At 40.6% G+C, this 17,104-nt stretch overlaps 1 long non-coding RNA gene across 1 annotated transcript; it reads left to right on the top strand.

The window, feature by feature from the left end:
* Positions 1-9,078: 9,078 nt before the first annotated feature.
* LOC141117489 (uncharacterized) lies at positions 9,079-16,903 on the top strand. The gene is made up of 2 exons (XR_012237163.1): positions 9,079-9,209; positions 15,017-16,903. It is a non-coding gene; the product is annotated as an uncharacterized lncRNA (long non-coding RNA).
* The last annotated feature ends 201 nt before the right edge of the window (positions 16,904-17,104 follow it).

The raw sequence follows: 17,104 nt of genomic DNA, 5'->3' as shown, positions 1-17,104 counted from the left end.
AATGAACATTTTACTAGTGTATGACCAGCTTAACAGTCTTGCATTATAAGTGAGAATGCCAATGGGCCCACTTTCAACCTTGAGCGTCTGCTGCCAGGAGAGAAAAAGATAAGAAATACTACTTTCTAATGGCGCTCTAGACCAAAATGAGCATTTAACCCCTTGAAGCACAGTGGGGCCCTACCTATTATATTTTTCTAAATTTCCCTTACCATTTAGGTAAGCCTTGTTAGTTACCAGCCCAATAGGAATAAAGATTCTTCTTCTCTTCAAAAGGAGAACACGCTAACAAACGAATGAATACAAAAGGAAATGCCCATAATGTATTATTCATGATAGAAAATGTTTTATTAAAAAAAAGAAAGTACACACTCACATAAGCCAAAAAAGCAGTACTGCATACAGTATATGTATGCAGGTAATATCACAGATCCAAGGGATCTGTACAGACCTAGGGGGGATACGTTGCAGATTAGACCTAGACAGCTATACTCAAACAGGGACAGTCCCTCCAAGATAAAGAGAGAAAAAGCTGACCATACACTAGTAAATTTTCATTTGAAAATGTTCATTTTAAGGCTATTCTTTTGATTTTTTAAAATTGTTAGTGGGGTCAAATCGACGTTAGACTTTGACCGCAATGAAGAGAAAATTTGAAGGAGCAGGATTGAAAGTGAACACATTTCTAACAGTGAATGTGCTTTACATTCAGCAAAGTCTAATCACTCCAAAATGGAATGTTACAAGCAATTTTTTTTTTTTTTTTTATATACTTTCAAATTAAATTTGTCAGGTCATCGCATGCACTGATAATTTTTGTATGAATTTTTATTTTAAAACCTTCTAGTGAATTGCCAGCTTTATTTAGCAGTTGCACAATGAAGTAATTAGGTTAGAATTTATTTAAACTAGGTGCAGAATTTCCACAAAATCCAGCTTGAGGCCAGAGGTAAAACAATCATTTTTTCTTCAGTTGTATCTTTTACGGTGACCTGTGACACCGATCATACTGACAGATCTCTAAGGCCCTTTTCACACTGGGCAGTCTCTGTTGTGATTAGCAGGGGATCTGTGAGTTGATATCTGCCGATTAAAACTTAGTGGGATGAATGACACATCACTGTCAGTTCAGTTTATGCAGAGCGGACATGGAGAGACACTACTCTACTCTATGGGCAACTACCTCTGATTCGGTCCACCAAAATAGAGGACACAGTCCTCAGCTTTTTTTCTCTAGTAGACCCAATTGGACCCAGAGGTAGGCAGGTGTAAACAGACACAAGTTCGTTTACACCTGCCTGTCCATTGGGAAGCATGAACCTTTCCATCTGATCCGCCTGAAAAAATGACAGGCAGACCTGATTGGAACTGCTATGCGAAAGCAACCCAAGAATTGTCATAGATGTACAGATAACTCCTAGAGAGCAAAAGGTGGCGAGATATCTGATGGAGGGCAGCAAAGTCTTTAGAATAGCAGCACATGGATCTGAAAATATATAGTTGGCAGGAGGCAGGATCCATTGTTAACCACACGGCTCATTGTTTTGCTTGTGGTTCCAGAGTTGTGAACTAAAGAGTATCCTCAGAAAATAAATTCCCAGTATACATAATAAAAAAAAAAAAAAAATGACCAGGTTTGTATTGCAGTTTGTATCAACATTGGGGAGATGTAACCTCTCCATATTTGTCTTGGTAAGCCAAAAAAGCAGTCTAATATTCTCCTTATTTGAAGATTTAAGCCTCATACACACGATCGGACTTTCCGACGGGAAATGTGTGATGACAGGCTGTTGGCGGAAAATCCGACCGTTTGTATGCTCCATCGGACAATTGTTGTCGGATTTGCCGCGGACAAATGTTGGATAGCATGTTTTAACATTTTCCGCGAACAAACGTCTGTTGCCGGATTTTCCCAGCATTGTACACAAGTCCGTCGGACAAAGGTCCAAAGTACAAACACGCATGCTCGGAAGCAAGGATGAGCCAGAAGCAGTTTGTCTTGTAAGCTAGCGTTTGTAATGGAGAATTAACATTCCTGACGTGGCAAATTATGAAATCTCAAAATACAGCGCACATTCTCTTCTTTAATGGGATAATAATGAAGCTGCTTTGCTGGTGATACTGATGGAGTTATTGCAAACATATTTTCAAAGGCTTTTTTTTTTTTTTTTAGTGATATCAAGAACCATTATCCTGTAGTTTTTAAGATCAAAGATACAACTATGTTGGTGTCCCTTGTCACGTTTACATTGTATTTTTTTTAAATGTAATTGCCTACTCCCAAACTGTCATTTGAAGTAAAACACATAGCCAAGTATTATTCTCCACAATATTTTTTTGTGCATTAAAAAAAGAAAACAAATAAAATTAGACATGCTATCTGCCAATAGAACTTAACCAAAAAGTGCATTCTATGCATCCAAAAATATAGAAAATATACCAAATCAAATCATTATTCAACCAAAAAAATTATGTCAAAGCAATAACTCCAAAGCCAATAATAAATAACACGTTATCTCCTCCGATTCCACAACATGTCTGGTTGACAAACGGCTGTTCAGAAACAAACTTAAAAGCATGAAACCAAAAGCGCGAATCAACACTCACTCAACTTCTACTAACACAAAATTAGCAGAAGGAGCCCAAAGGGTGGCGCTAAAGAGCTGAAAAACAACGTAGTACGTCACTACATTTGTAATTGTTGGCCAACAATTGGGTGGCCGTGTGTATGCAAGACAAGTTTGGGCCAACGCCCTTCGGACAAAATTCCACGGTTTTGTTGGCCAACAATCCGATCGTGTGTACGAGGCTTTACTTGTACTTCCAAGTCAGGGAAATATCTACAGAGACATAGACTGGTAAAAACAATACAGGCAGGTCCTAACTTTTTCCACACTATACACAAGCAGGCTTTGGAACACTTTCAACTGTATGCATATCCAAAACATTATTTTTCATTTATTATTTCTGGACAGATTAGGGTAGGGTAAAACCCTGGTCAGTGTTTTTTGTTTATGTCCTGTTGGGGAGATTTACCTTCACCTCCTACAGAAAAATGAGAGAGGGACTGTTTAGGTGCTGCACACAACCACATAAATTGGACACACAACTTCTTTATAAGTTTAGAAATATACACTTTGTATAAAATAATTTCATAAAACCAATATGGTGAGAAATCCATACTGCCATTCCTAAAGTACTATTCTCTGCTAACAAAGTTACACCTCCTGATTGATTATACACTTATGGTAGGGCAATTGTGTTTAATGCAGTGGAGTATCCTCAAGTTTAACGCATTTCACGGTTTAAAGCTTCATCAGGATGCCATTTACACGTAAGGATAAAAGTATGGAAGTAGCTCTGCACCTCAGTTGGAAACACCCCAAAAGTCACCACATATAGGATATAGAACTATAGAAGTGCTAACCATGTATTTCTTAGAGAAGTGGAGATCATAATGACAACTGTTGAGACTTCAGTAAACATTGATGCTTTTTATAGTGTACCCATGGTCACTGGCATCCTTTTGGATTAAATTGTCTTTGTTTCCTAATACATCAAAGTCTGTTGGAGTTTCAACAGGTATCATTATGGTGCTACCTTTGTCAGGCTGTACTCCTAATTTGCTTTTGTTACTATCACTTCCCGTCATCGAGATGGAACAGAAAGTTATCGTAATATCCATCTAAGGAGAGGGGGCATTCTCCACTTATACAACCAGATCAATGCCTCTATTGGAAGATTTCCCTTTTTTCTTGTTTTGGGGACAACTGTAACATTTTGGATTTTCCGTTATTTACAGGGGTTCTAACCCTTGCTCACTCAACCCAAAGACATAATTTGGGCTATGCACACAGTATACTTTACAATATAGCTTGAAAATTCACAGATATTTCATGGACTGGTATTTTATGCATTGGCAGTAGATACTTTTGTACCAGCTGTGGTTGTTAAACATAGCAGATATTTTAGTAAACATCCATAAAACACAATAAGTTTACAGAATCTTTCAGTTTTAGTTTTCTACAGCCCAATGTGAGGTATCCTGGGGTGGAGATGTATCAAGAATAACCACACATGTCCTCAGTGGTTAAGGGCTTTGAATGTTTAGACTGTTTCATCATGTATGCTAGGTGTGTTAGCTTTAACCCAGGGTGTGTTTGTGATACACCCACCAAGGCATCCTGAGTTTCGTATGAATAAACATTTTTTTATACTCGGAGAAGACATCTCCCTGCTGAGTCCTGATTCAGGGCAGTCAGAAGGAGCTCAAGTTTTTCTACTAGGCCACTCATATTTGAGTCATCATATTAAAAAAAAAAAAAGACATTAAATATATTTAAATAGTTATTTTTATCGGAGCAACCAGGTTGGCCCCATGTCTTGGTGATACCCCATTTCAAGCTACCCTTCTGAAAATGTCACTAGATTTAGTTTTACAGTCTAGCTTGGAGGACAAAATAAAAATATTTAGGTTATCAGTATATCGTTAGGTACCCCACTTCACATATCATCCAATTACAGCCTAACTCCTGTATATAATAGGTAAAAATGTAAAAATCTACTGTTATTGCTATCTGTGTCTATGTTGAGATTTCCCCCTCACTTACCCTATTTATCGGCATATAACACGCACAGGCGAGCGGGCTTCCCTCATCAACACTGACTGTATTGATGGAGTAAAATCGAGCGATCCATGGTTGCAGGAAAGAAAACTGCATCATCTATGGCCAGCTTTAAATTTTTGTGATGGGTCAACTTTGGGAAGATCAATAAAAAAAAGTTTCCCAACATTTTACGGGTAGCTTGATTGGCTACACATGCTGCTGTGCAGGGGGAGTATATCATGATATCCTCTGTATACCTCTAGGTTATTATAAAACATTTTATACTATATAAATATATTCTTTAATCAGACATCAGTAAATCTGTCAGAATATTCTGGGCTGTGGGAGAAAATGGATGCACCTGGACAAATTCCAGAAAAACAAGGAGGGGAGTGAGAAAATGGAGGCCATGTACGTCATACAGCTATAATACCTGATAGGGAGAAAACTAGGACTCCCAGTGCTACACCATGAGTAGTAATCATTTACAGAAAGCCTTTACTAAGAGAAATACATAAAGGCTGCCATGGCTGATTTCCTTATAAAAATACTAGTTGTCTGGCTGTCTAGAACTTCAACTTTGACACACAGACTTGGAATATGCTAAACAAAATGCCAAACACCCCAATTTATAATTGGCGTTAGAGCACACTTACCAGCTTGCCAGAAAAGAAGCGTTAACAATTTGATTAAAAGCAGAGGTTTTAGGTGCACATTTGCAAATTCATGTGGCAGCCGCACTGCCTCGTCAAGAACTCTCTGTATAGTGCGACCCTAACTCTAGCTTATGAGAGATGTCATGTTGGAGCACATATAGTAATGGATACAATAAAGGCAGGTATTTCTAGAAGGAGCCCATTTCTCAAAGGCCCAGGGACACACCAGAGGCCCAGAAAATGACCTGACCCGGAACAGAAAGGCATATAATTAGGCAAAGGCATATAACTACATTGGTCAGAGCCCCATTTCTGTAAATTCATTTCAGTAACTCAGAAACTAATAGGTAGAACCAGATGCATGCATTTTGTTACCCAACAGGGTTGGATGTCAACGCAGGACCTTTCCACTCTTTCACAGCCTCCCTTGAGCCTGTGGTCTGCCTTTCAATTGTCACACTTTTTAAGGTCTATAGCAAATGCGGAATTATATGCAGGGCCACTGACACCCTTTGAGCGTTTATGTGCAGAGGGGGAACATGTACCACACATGTTGTCACTTTTGTATAAACCGATTATTCAGCCTCCAGAAGGCCAAATTCCTGCGTATGTACGACGCCGGGAAGAGGACCTTCAGATCTTTTTCACAAGATCGCAAATTAACAGGATTATTCTATTGGCTCATTAATCCTCTATGGCAAGCCGCTTTCAAGAACAGGGTTATAAGCTATTGGTTAGGTGGTATAGGGTTCCTGCTTTAATGAACAAATTCTACCCGCAAATTTCTAAGTTATGCTGGCGATGTAATAAAGAGACTGGGACGTTACTACACATTTTTTTGGCTGTGTCCTTTAATTACAGCATTCTGGAAGGATGTGGGGAAGGTGATTAAAAAATTGACATTTGTTGACCATGGTTCGGATTCTTTGGGCTATCTCTTGCATTTAAATGAACAACCCCTTCACCACTATAGAAAGACGCTGTTAGCGCAAATGCTGAATGCTGCCCAGGCTTTTATTCCAGACATGTGGAAGTCCACGGCTACACCTTCTCTGAAACACTGGTTCTCTAGGATAGACGAAATTAGGACAATGGAATTTTTGACAGCGTCTTTCTATGGTAGAGAGGAGGAGTGTAGGGATACCTGGTGGCCATGGACGACCTTTTCGGCTACCCCTCAATATGTTGATTGCATTTCCGTCTAGGTTGGGAGGGTGGATTTATAAGGATGAGCTGGGACCTGATGGGGGAACTCCGGGGGTGGGGGAGCAGTGAAGGTTCTGAGTTTGCGTTAGTTATAGTTAATTTTTTTTTTTCTCTCCATTTTTTAGTAGATTTTGTCTCCGGACGTAATTAAATGCGGAATAATTAGTTCCGCATTGACTTCAATGGGATGCAATACCGCATGTGGCCAGAGGTGGGGGGGCGCTGGAGAGCCTCGGAAGCGGCCAAAAAGGGCCGAGCACACTTCGGATGACTTTGATAAACCTTGAGCTTTTCCGAGGTTTGCCGAGGTCAGCCGAACTGTCCTCAGGCCTTTCCGTTCGGCTTCGGCGCCCCCTACCCCAGGCCAAAAGCGGTACTGCACACCGCTTTGGCCTGAATCCTGCTCGTTTTGCGAGACAACACTCGCAAACCGAGTTAGGATTTTCAGAAATACAGGGCTCGTATTGCAAAACGCTCATTAACCGCGTTACTCGCAATCCGAGGTTCCCTGTATTTGCCTTTAGTAAACCAACCCCAGTGTTTTACTGCGTTCCAGAGTGGTGCAATATTATGCAAGATGCTTGCATAATATTGCACTGCTCTGTATGGTCCTGCATGTCACTGCACAGATACGCAGCACACCGCACTGCTGTACAGTGACATTAAGTGTTTGTACACTTCATATAAAATTGGAACCAAAATTTAAAAAAAAGGGAGTAGAATGTTGCAGTAAAATGTGCGCCACACAGCTCAGTGCAGGCAGCAGTGGTTTGGACTGCAGAGCAGTGTGGTCGGGCCTTAGGCTACATTCACACAAGCAGCTGGGGGCGGATAGTTTGCTGCGTTCTGAGGAGGCTAAACACCACTTCTGGACACAGATGTACTTTGTGCTATGGCCACATACAAACTGGCCGATTAGCTGAGGTGGAACTCTGCAGAAATACTAACACTGGATGTATACTGCCTGTATCAAGGGTTGGATAGTAGTTCTGTTTGCATGTAACCTCGAAGATTGGCAGATATATGCGATCAGTGGCATTGTCGGCCATTCATTTGTGTGGAGTTCAAGCACAAGGGTCTGACCATTGGGAGTACAGGCAGGCTGTGCTCCAAGCTGGGAAGGATGCATTTCTATGCCTAGCATTGGCAGTTTGAAATATGAGAGCAGGGGGACTGTCTGGCTGACTGTCCATTAAGGCTGCTTCACACTTTCTGCTATGATGTAATGCGTTAATGTGTGTTTTGCATACATTATTGTGCATTGCATTAAGGCAACCCATTTAAATAAATTGGCAATGCAGAAAAATATGCAAAAAAAAAAAAGGGGCATGCAGTTTTTTTTTTGGCAATGCAACACACCACAATGCTTGGCACAGTGTTCTGTGTTGTGATATGCTGCAATAAATGCATGCCACTGTGTGCTGTGTTGTGGTATGCTGCAATAAATGTGCGTTGGAGCTGCATTGCCTTAATACGTTAGGAAGGCATTCAAAAGCATTGGCACTGCAAACGCACATTATCACAGCAGAAAAATGTGAACTAAAAACTACATGTCCAATGCAATGCAACTGAGGCAAAAGCAGAAAGTTGTGTAAGGCCCATTTCACACTGAGGCGCTTTGCAGGCGTTAAAGTGCTAAAAATAGCGCCTGCAAAACGCCCTGAAAGAGCCGCTCAATGCACTCCAATGTGAAAGCCCCGAGGGCTTTCACACTGGAGCAGTGCACTTGCAGGGCGGTCTAAAAAGTCCTGCAAGCCGCATCTTTGGGGCGATGTAGGAGCGGTGTATTTACCGCTCCTAAAGCACCCCTTCCCATTGAAAACAATGGGGCAGCGCTCCAAACCCGCCCGCAAAGCGCCGCTTTGCAGCGCTTTGCGGGCGGTTTTAACCCTTTTTCGCCCGCTAGTGGGGGTTAAAGCTGCCCCGCTAGCGTCCGAATAGCGCCGCTAAAATGACGGTAAAGCGCCACTAAATATAGCGCCACTTTATTGCCAGTGCCCGCAACGCTTCAGTGTGAAAGTAGCCTTAATGCTGGTAACAGAATGCATCGTATGTAGTTTTTGATTCTGCTCATAGTTCCACTTTAAACTGATATAGAATGTATGCTTGTATAAGTGTAACAGAACATTGCAGATTCCATGTACCTTCTAAATTTCTACTTTACGCTGGCAATAAATATAGGACATAATAAATACCTTTTGCGTGGAAATCACAGCATAGGAATATAGGTGTTGACTTTAATTGTATTTAGGACAACAGTAGCACCCATCTTACATATGCCGTGATTCATTGATAAACCTTCCCTGCCTGCTACAACCCATCCACACATCCAAGAGGCTTGAGCAATAAAATCACAGGCCCTTTACTGTAGAGTTAATAGGTAGTCAGAGAGTTACACCTGGGTGGAGTCACTCACTCCCATTCTAAGCCACCTCCAGCTTCTTCAAAAAACCTGTTGAGCAAATTCTCTCTTTTTTTTTTTCTCTAAAGGAAATAGTTCACTGGCTGCCTGGAACAGGTTTGACTGTGCCTTCTGACGTTTGGCTCAGTCTTTAGATGGTTGTTAAACACCCTGAAAAAAAAATAGCCTGGAAAAACTGGTCATGTCAGGTGAGGGTTGCATTCCTCTGTGATTGTATAGGTATGGCTTGGTAGCAGATAGTTGGATATATAAAGGAGTGTCCTTGTTGTTGTCAAGCTCAGAAAAGCTCATTCTGCAGCAGAGCAGCTTGGCACACAGGTGAGTAATAGAAGCTTAGCTAAGACTGAATCCTTATGACCTTGACAACTTATGTGACTTATGCAGGTGCTGTTCCCTCTTTCAGCACCACAAATAATGCATGCTTTCCAATTTCTCTGGGTAACCCTCTGCACAGACTTATGGGTGAAGCCCAGGTAGTGTCTTCACAGGCTTTGGGCACTCCATGCACAGGCTTGTGGGTGAAGCCAGGTAGTATCTGCCCAGGCTGTGGGTACTCAATGCACAGGTTTGTGGGTGAAGTCAGGGTACTCTCTTGCACAGGCTTGTGTGTGAAGCCTGAGTACTCTTTGCATAGACCTATGGGTAAAGCTGGTACCCTCTGCACAAGCTTGCTTTTTTTTTTTTTTCACATGCTCATGGGTGAAGCCTGGGTACTCTCTGTGTTTGGAAAACCTGGGTTGTCAAATGTTGACTTTCCTTATAAAAATGGTCAGCCAGCAGACATCTACCTGGTCCCATTGACAGAGAAAAGTGACAACTTGATTGAAAAAAAAGTCATATGAGGCAACTGTCATCTCATATCTATGTGCTACTTTGTAAGTACATTGAGATTTTTTTATTTTATTATTTTCTCTGCCAAGGCATAAAGACTGACACCTGTGAGGCTTGCTGCTCATAACAGTGTAACAGAAGGGTGCACACAAATGACTGAAATTAAGATTGGACTTTTTAAACCTGTTTTTATCAAAAGCCACATTTGGTGTCATGACTTTACATCTTGTTCTGCATATCCTCTAAACATCGGTGTGCATGGATTATTACAGTGTCTGTTTCATTTAATTTATTGGCAGTTTTATATGCTTTTTGACTTCTGTAAAGAATGTGCCATCTTGTAGCCAATACCGCATGCTATATACTTGGTATCCCTCCAATTGAGAGTTGGGCGTTACTAGAAATTCAGTGACACCCCATCTACTTTCTTTGTACTAAAGAAGCACGCAAAAATTCCTGTGGGTATTTATCCAAAGTGGTACTTTAAGATAGGATCTGGTAAATCCTGCTGAGTCAAGTGATCTGCTGAGTAGTTTTTAGGGACCACTTACAGGTCATGTTTTGCAGATTTATTAGTAGAAACAAGTGTATTAAAAATGGTGATTTTGTGAAGAGCACTGTAAGATATACAAGTCATAGCATGACTTGTAATGAAATGCTAATGAAGAAACAGTCAACAAGGAGTTGCCTATTATTGCTAGGGAAGTAAATATTTGACAGTGTTTTACAATGTTTGCCTTCGGAGACTGATACTGTTTTCATGTTTTCCTGATTTTTTTAGGTAGAAGCAGAGATAGATAGAATCATTCACATTAAAAAGTTATTACACCTATAGCAGAAATTGATAAACATACATAGTGGTCCTCCAGGACTAGGTTGAGGATTTGATTTCTTTGGTGGTGGCTTTCTGAATATCAGAACAGCGGCTGCATCTGGTTGGATGCACTTGCTGTTTGGCTGAAAAATTTCCAGGTTCCCTCACGAAAAGTTAATTGAACAATTGACTTATGTTGAACGGCGTAGCGTAGGGCCAGTAAGGCCACATGGAGCAAATTTTGCCCAGTGCATCAGAAACTGGAAGACATTAGCTTAGTGTATGGCCAGCTTTGTCTCTACTATTCAAGATGTGGCAGACTATTACTATTGCTGATAACATCTGATTTGACCTGACAGTAGCCAATCCAGGGCGCAGCTATTCCGAATACTCAGCCAATGTGTGCCAACACACATAGCCAATAAACAAAAAGCTTCTAATTTTATTAAAAGTAATGTATCACTTTTCCTGAGAAGACATTTTGTGATTCTGCTTTTATTTGCTGTGCATTGGCCTACACCTCCAAAAAGGGCCCATTAAAACGATTGCATTGCAGTAATGCATTGTTACAAAAAGGCATGCATGCAAGGCACCTGACCAGAGTAGTTATTTTCAAGAGGTAGTATATTAATTCTAGCAGAAAAAAATGGATTAGTACTTTGTTTGCAATTCTTCTGGTGAACAAATGACTTGAAAGGGCAGGAGTCAGGGGCTTACACATCTACAAGGCATATTGCTGCACTTAAAAGGCAAGGTGGCCGACAGGTTATCACAAGCAATGTCTAGTACAATTCAATTGCTTCCAAGTACAATCCAATAGTGGTAGAGTTGAGAAAATAATGGATTGCGATGATCTGATATGTGCAGTCTCGATAAGTGTTTAAAGCCAGTCTGTCACTTGTCAAGTAGATTAGAGTTCTCTAGATGAAATTTAAAGATACTTCTGCATCAATTCACTTTTCTATCCACAGAAATTAGCAGTGGAAAATAGGCTTATTTTGCCACCTGCCATATGGTAAGCAACTGCAAAGCTCCTAGCAATGCAGATAACTATGAAACATGGCTCCACACAGGGTAAATGAGATATTGCACCATGCCATCAAATTCCAACATGCACAGACTTGGTGGAAACATTTTATTTTATGTAATTAGTAAACTACTTTATTACCAAGTACACTTTTGTTGGGTCTTTAGTAGCAGTCAAAGCCTGGTCCACGGAAAGATCACAGTATTCAAATATTTAACAGGGCCTATATACTTTTACAATGTACTCTATGGCATTTAGCGATAAGGAAGTAGCTATACCAATTACATCTATACAATCAATGGGGTGTGTAATTTTTTTTTTTTTGTATTATTCCTATCACAAGTTTCAAAGGTTCCCAAAGTGGTCTCACATCTACAAGTGCATTATTTATATAAACTCCATTAAGCCATTGAATAAATTTAAATATGTATTGAGGCTGCCATTGGTTTTCCTGCCTTTGGAAAATACTACTTGCCTGGCTGTCATGGTGATACAGTGATTAAACATCTCAGATTGACTTTAGCAGCGTCCGTTGCCACAGTAGAAAGGCTCTTCCATTCCGCGAAACATTTTATTACGGGAAATAAAATGATAAAATCCAAGAGAGGGATCCCTTGTGATGGTCATGGCAGAAAGACAGACCTGGGAACTCTGTGTATATTTTGTCATTGGAGTTCTCAAGACAAAATAAACTGATATCAGCATCCATTTAAAAACAGCAATGTCTTGTTTTGGGTGCATGGACTAAATTTATCTGCACCTTGGCAAGAAGCGTCACAAAATGTGCATTGTGGAAAAAAATCAGGCTGGTTTGGCCACCTCTGAAATAGCTTCTCTGGTATTAAATTCAAGTGGGCTAATGTATGAAAAGTGTGGCCAGGGAGCAAATTCAGAACCAGTACCAATGAAAAGAAATCAAGTTCCTTGCTTAGGTTTTCCAAAAAAAAAATTGAAAACATGAGTGGGTGCTGGAGGTGGTCATCTCCTCTCTTCTGTTCATTATGTAGTATCTATATAATATAGGTAGCATAGCTAGTTGGGGTCACTTGAGTGTTTCACATAGGTTCTATCAGTCCCATGAACTGTGCTATTCATGTACATCAGTCATCAAAGAGGTGAGCTGGAAACCATTTCGTGAAATCCCCAGCAGGGTTTTAAGCAATGCAATGTACATAAGTTAATTTACTTTGGCACAGACTCTGGGAAGAAGTAGAGGAGGCAGAGCTGCAACTAGTAGAGTGCATTCCTAAGAATAAGCAAGTGTAAAAAGAGTATTTTACAGGAAGTGGACAGAGCTTGGAATCAAGTTATTATTATTATTTAAGGTACTTATATAGCGCCGTCAATTTACGCAGTGCTTTACATATACATTATACATTCACATCGGTCCCTACCCTCAAGGAGCTTACAATTTAAGGTCCCTAACTCACATTCATATACTAGGGACAATTTACCTACTAGCATGTCTTTGGAGTTGCAGAGCTTGTGGCAGGTGGGGTTAAGTTTACCAGCATCTGCCAGAAAACAGAACAAAAACTGAAGCATACGTTTTGGGTGGACATGTCCTTTAGGCATTTTACTGATTCCTTTAACTTATTCTTCCCTACCAAACTGGTGTGATAATTTAAAAGAGTTTGACAGATCTATGTAAAATCCAAGTCCAGTGGCTGCAATGCAGTCTAATGAGTATAAATGCACATGCCTATAATGACAAAAAAAAAAATTGTACTGCTTTAGGGTTTATGTTTCCCTCTTAACTTCAACAAGCTGAGGATTTTATTTAAATGGGAGATTTATTTCCTGATCATTGACATTAATGGCTTCCTTGACCCCATGAGGCACAGCTATGGTACCCCAAACATTAAGTGACCCATAACATTAACTTTATGATTGTTTCTTAGATCTCCTTTGGATTGCAGAGCGATAAATACCCTGCCAGGGTCTGAGGCTGGCACAGGGATGGGTTCACTGCTGGGGTCCTGGAGAGACAAGAAGCAGTTTTGGGATTGTGATTCAGCATGAAATCCAACTAAAATTTGTAAATTTTGAGTTGTATAACTCTGGAATTTGTTAGCAGTCACATATGTCTTACTTTAAATGCTATCCCAGAGTTTACAAATGTCAGTCTACCAAAAAAAGGATTTCATTTTTGAATGGGTATTGGCAGTTTCAATGACCAAAATTCTTATACAGTGGAACCTTGTATTATGAGCATAATACGTTCCAGGAGAATGCTTGTAATCCAAAGCACTCGCATATCAAAGCGAGTTTCCCCATAGAAGTCAATGGAAACGAAGACAATTCGTTCTGTATTGACTTCTATTACATGCAATACCGCATGTGGCCAGAGGTGGGGGGGCACTGGAGAGCCTTGGAAATACTCGGGGACAGCTCAGAAAGCCTCAGAAAGACACGGAAACACTCGGGAACGGAGTATTTACGAGTCATTCCGAGTATTTCCGAACGCCTCCGAACCGCTCTGAGTGTCCCTGGTGCCCCTCGCACCTCTGGCCAAATGCGGTACTGCACCGCCCATTAGCTTGAATTCTGCTGGTTTTGCGAGACAATGCTCGCAAACTGAGTCAGAATTTAAATTAAAAAAAAAAAGTTGCTCGTCTTTCAAAACGCTTGTTAAAGAGCAGGAAAAAAAAAAAAACACACTCTGTAAGGCAAAGGCATAATGAGCTAGTATGCATATCATACTAGCTCATTATGAATAACTTACCTGAGATGGAAGCCCCCGAAGTGACCCTGGTTCTTCTCCTTCATCGCCGCCATCTATCCCGGAGTGACTTCCGGGTATCGCGGCTCTGGCGCTGTGACTGGCCGGAGCCGTGATGACATCACTCCCGCGCATGCGCGAGGGAGCCACCACTAACGGCATGATCGCCGTTAGCAGCAGCATGCTCAGTGCGCCTGCGCGCCGCTGTCTACGGCGCATGCGCCATAGACATCGGTGCCAGTCTTTTGCAAATATCTCCTAAACCGTGTAGGTTTAGGAGATATTTGTTGCACCTACAGGTAAGCCTTAATCTAGGCTTACCTGTAGGTAAAAGTGGTCCCAGAGGGTTTACAACCACTTTAACCGCGTTACTCGTAAACCAAGGTTCCACTGTACCACTTAGAACAGATATCTGCACTGGAGATCAATGCCTTGGCCTATACATGGGAGAAGCCAGGTCTACTTTAGCCTGTTGGATCACTTTTTAAGAGTGCAGCAGTAAGAATGAGACTCCCTTTGGTATAAAAGAAGTGGCAACAGGTCTAAAACATTAGAGTGCAGATCCCCTGAAGTCTCAGGTATAGTAGTTGAGGCAGTCCTCTGACATTCACCCATAACCTAAATTCCAGGTTTAGAGGCTTAGGTCTTTTAGAGGGTTGAAACAGGACTTTTCTGTCTTCGTTGTGTAATTAAATCAGTGTTTATTACTAACATGATCTGTTCTGTCTTAGGTGTGTCTGGGATCTGAATGCTGCTCGTCCACATTACACATTGGGAGGAGGCCGTACCCGCCCTGAGTCTCCTGGAACTTGTACTCACACTTCACTGTCTGCCTGGCTCAGTGGTTCTTAACAGTTCAACAGTTCTCTATCGAAATTGTGAAATGTTTAGGACCACTTGATCAGGAAGGCAAACTCTTCAGTACGTGGAAACCATGCAATGCCTCCTCCGCGACAGTGTGCCACCAGGATTAATGTTTTTCATCAGGGACTGACAGATTCAGAAATGTTTATCTAAAAATGTAAAACAATGTCAAATAAAGTGTCTATTTTTTTTTTTGTGTAGTTATAAGTTCATGTATAGGTATTTGTATATACTGGCCACATAACACACGTTAACTTTCAGAAATAAACATTCCTGCACACACTCAGACAACTGTGGGAGAATGAAAAAAAAAAAGTATGTATGTTTGTGTACACACACTACAATGTGAGGTCCTAAAGTCGGCCATACACTATACAATCTCAGTGTACACTCTCTATACAATTTCCTTTTAGATTTACTAAAACTATGTAATAGGACAAAACACCTAAATAACCTATTCAATTTATATCAAACTAGTCAGGTCCTTGCGCTACACAGTTGATGGTAGATCTAAAGAAGATTGTACAATTACATTGTAAACATTTTAAGGGTATAAGATTTAAAGCTACATGGTTCAGTTTCTTTCCATTTAGCCAGCTGGCTGAACGAAAAAGACGGAACCAATTCCCCCACCCACACACACATTCATTGTGGGTGCCGGAATCTTCCCCGCTGTGTCATTTTACTCTGACAGCAGGACATCGCCTGTTGCCAAGAGTACACAGATCAGCGCTGCTGCAGATCGACCTCTCAAGAACAGGAACAACCTGTACATGGATCAAAATTTGGCCAGTTTAGTGGTTTTCGATCCATATAAAAGCTATCCTAAGGCTTGCCTTGCATGGCTGTAATTTTGTGCAATTGCTGCTGAATTGGCTGCAATTCAAATCATTGTTGGCCCTGCAAGCACCACACAGCTCAACAAAAGTCCTTTTTTCAAAATTGACTAAGGTGGGCGGGTGCTGCATCTGCCATCAGTGGAGATTCCTCCATTCAGGCTGTTTAGCATGGATGAGGGAACCAAGTGATTTTCTTTCATTCAGCTCATGAGCTGAAAGAGAAAATCAAACGGTGTATGGCTGGCTTATAACATAGTGGAGGGCTGAGGACAGAACTTTTTCCCCAGGGTGTAAGGGTCCTGGCTGCAGATTAGCTGTTGTTCAAAGTTTTAGTGCTTGTGTTCATGGGCCTTTGTTCTCATCAGACACAAGTCAATAGGAATGTAAGACAAGCTTGAAGCAAGCAGAATGAGGTCAACAGCAGGTCAAATACACCTGTCAAGGAATTCTGCACAAACCCAAAAGCATCTCAATCTGATAGTAAACTGGCATAATTGACACAAGCCCAAAGCCAATTGACACAGGCCTTTAATTGGTTCTATTTAAGGTGTTCAGTAGTTTGGTAGGTTAAAAATATAGGTCTATCTTTTAGTTAGATCGGTAAGATCAGTTAGATGGATCCTATGAACGATCACAAACTAAATATTAAAATCCAATGTTCCATATTTAACAAGCTTATAATATCCTTTTTTTTTAAATGTAAACACATGACTGGATTTTAAAGTGAAGAGGACTACTGCAAGTAGGTAGTCATACTGCACCAGACTGGAGAGCAAATATCTTAATCTGCTGTTCCACTTCTGTATCCTCCTAGCTTATGGATTAGGACTATTAAATGTGTACTTTTTACTTACAGCTCCTATAGTGGTTGTATTTTTTGTAACTGTAGAAATAAAATCAATTTCAATATCCTGATTGCACTGTGTTTTATTATATTGGTAATTAATACTAATAATACTCATTTGATATATAATCAGATTTTTTTTTTCTGTTTTGTGTTTATAAATGATTACAAAAGAGAAGGAAATACAACTTTAATGAGGTTCAATATAAATGATTGCAAAATTGCAGATGCATAAACATCTGGAATATGATACATACACATGCAAAGTGCAA

Source organism: Aquarana catesbeiana, linkage group LG13, assembly GCF_042186555.1.
Source record: "Aquarana catesbeiana isolate 2022-GZ linkage group LG13, ASM4218655v1, whole genome shotgun sequence".
Classification (NCBI taxonomy): Eukaryota; Metazoa; Chordata; class Amphibia; order Anura; family Ranidae; genus Aquarana; species Aquarana catesbeiana.
Note: the sequence above shows the minus strand (reverse complement) of the source record. Positions and strands in the feature narration are given on the sequence as shown.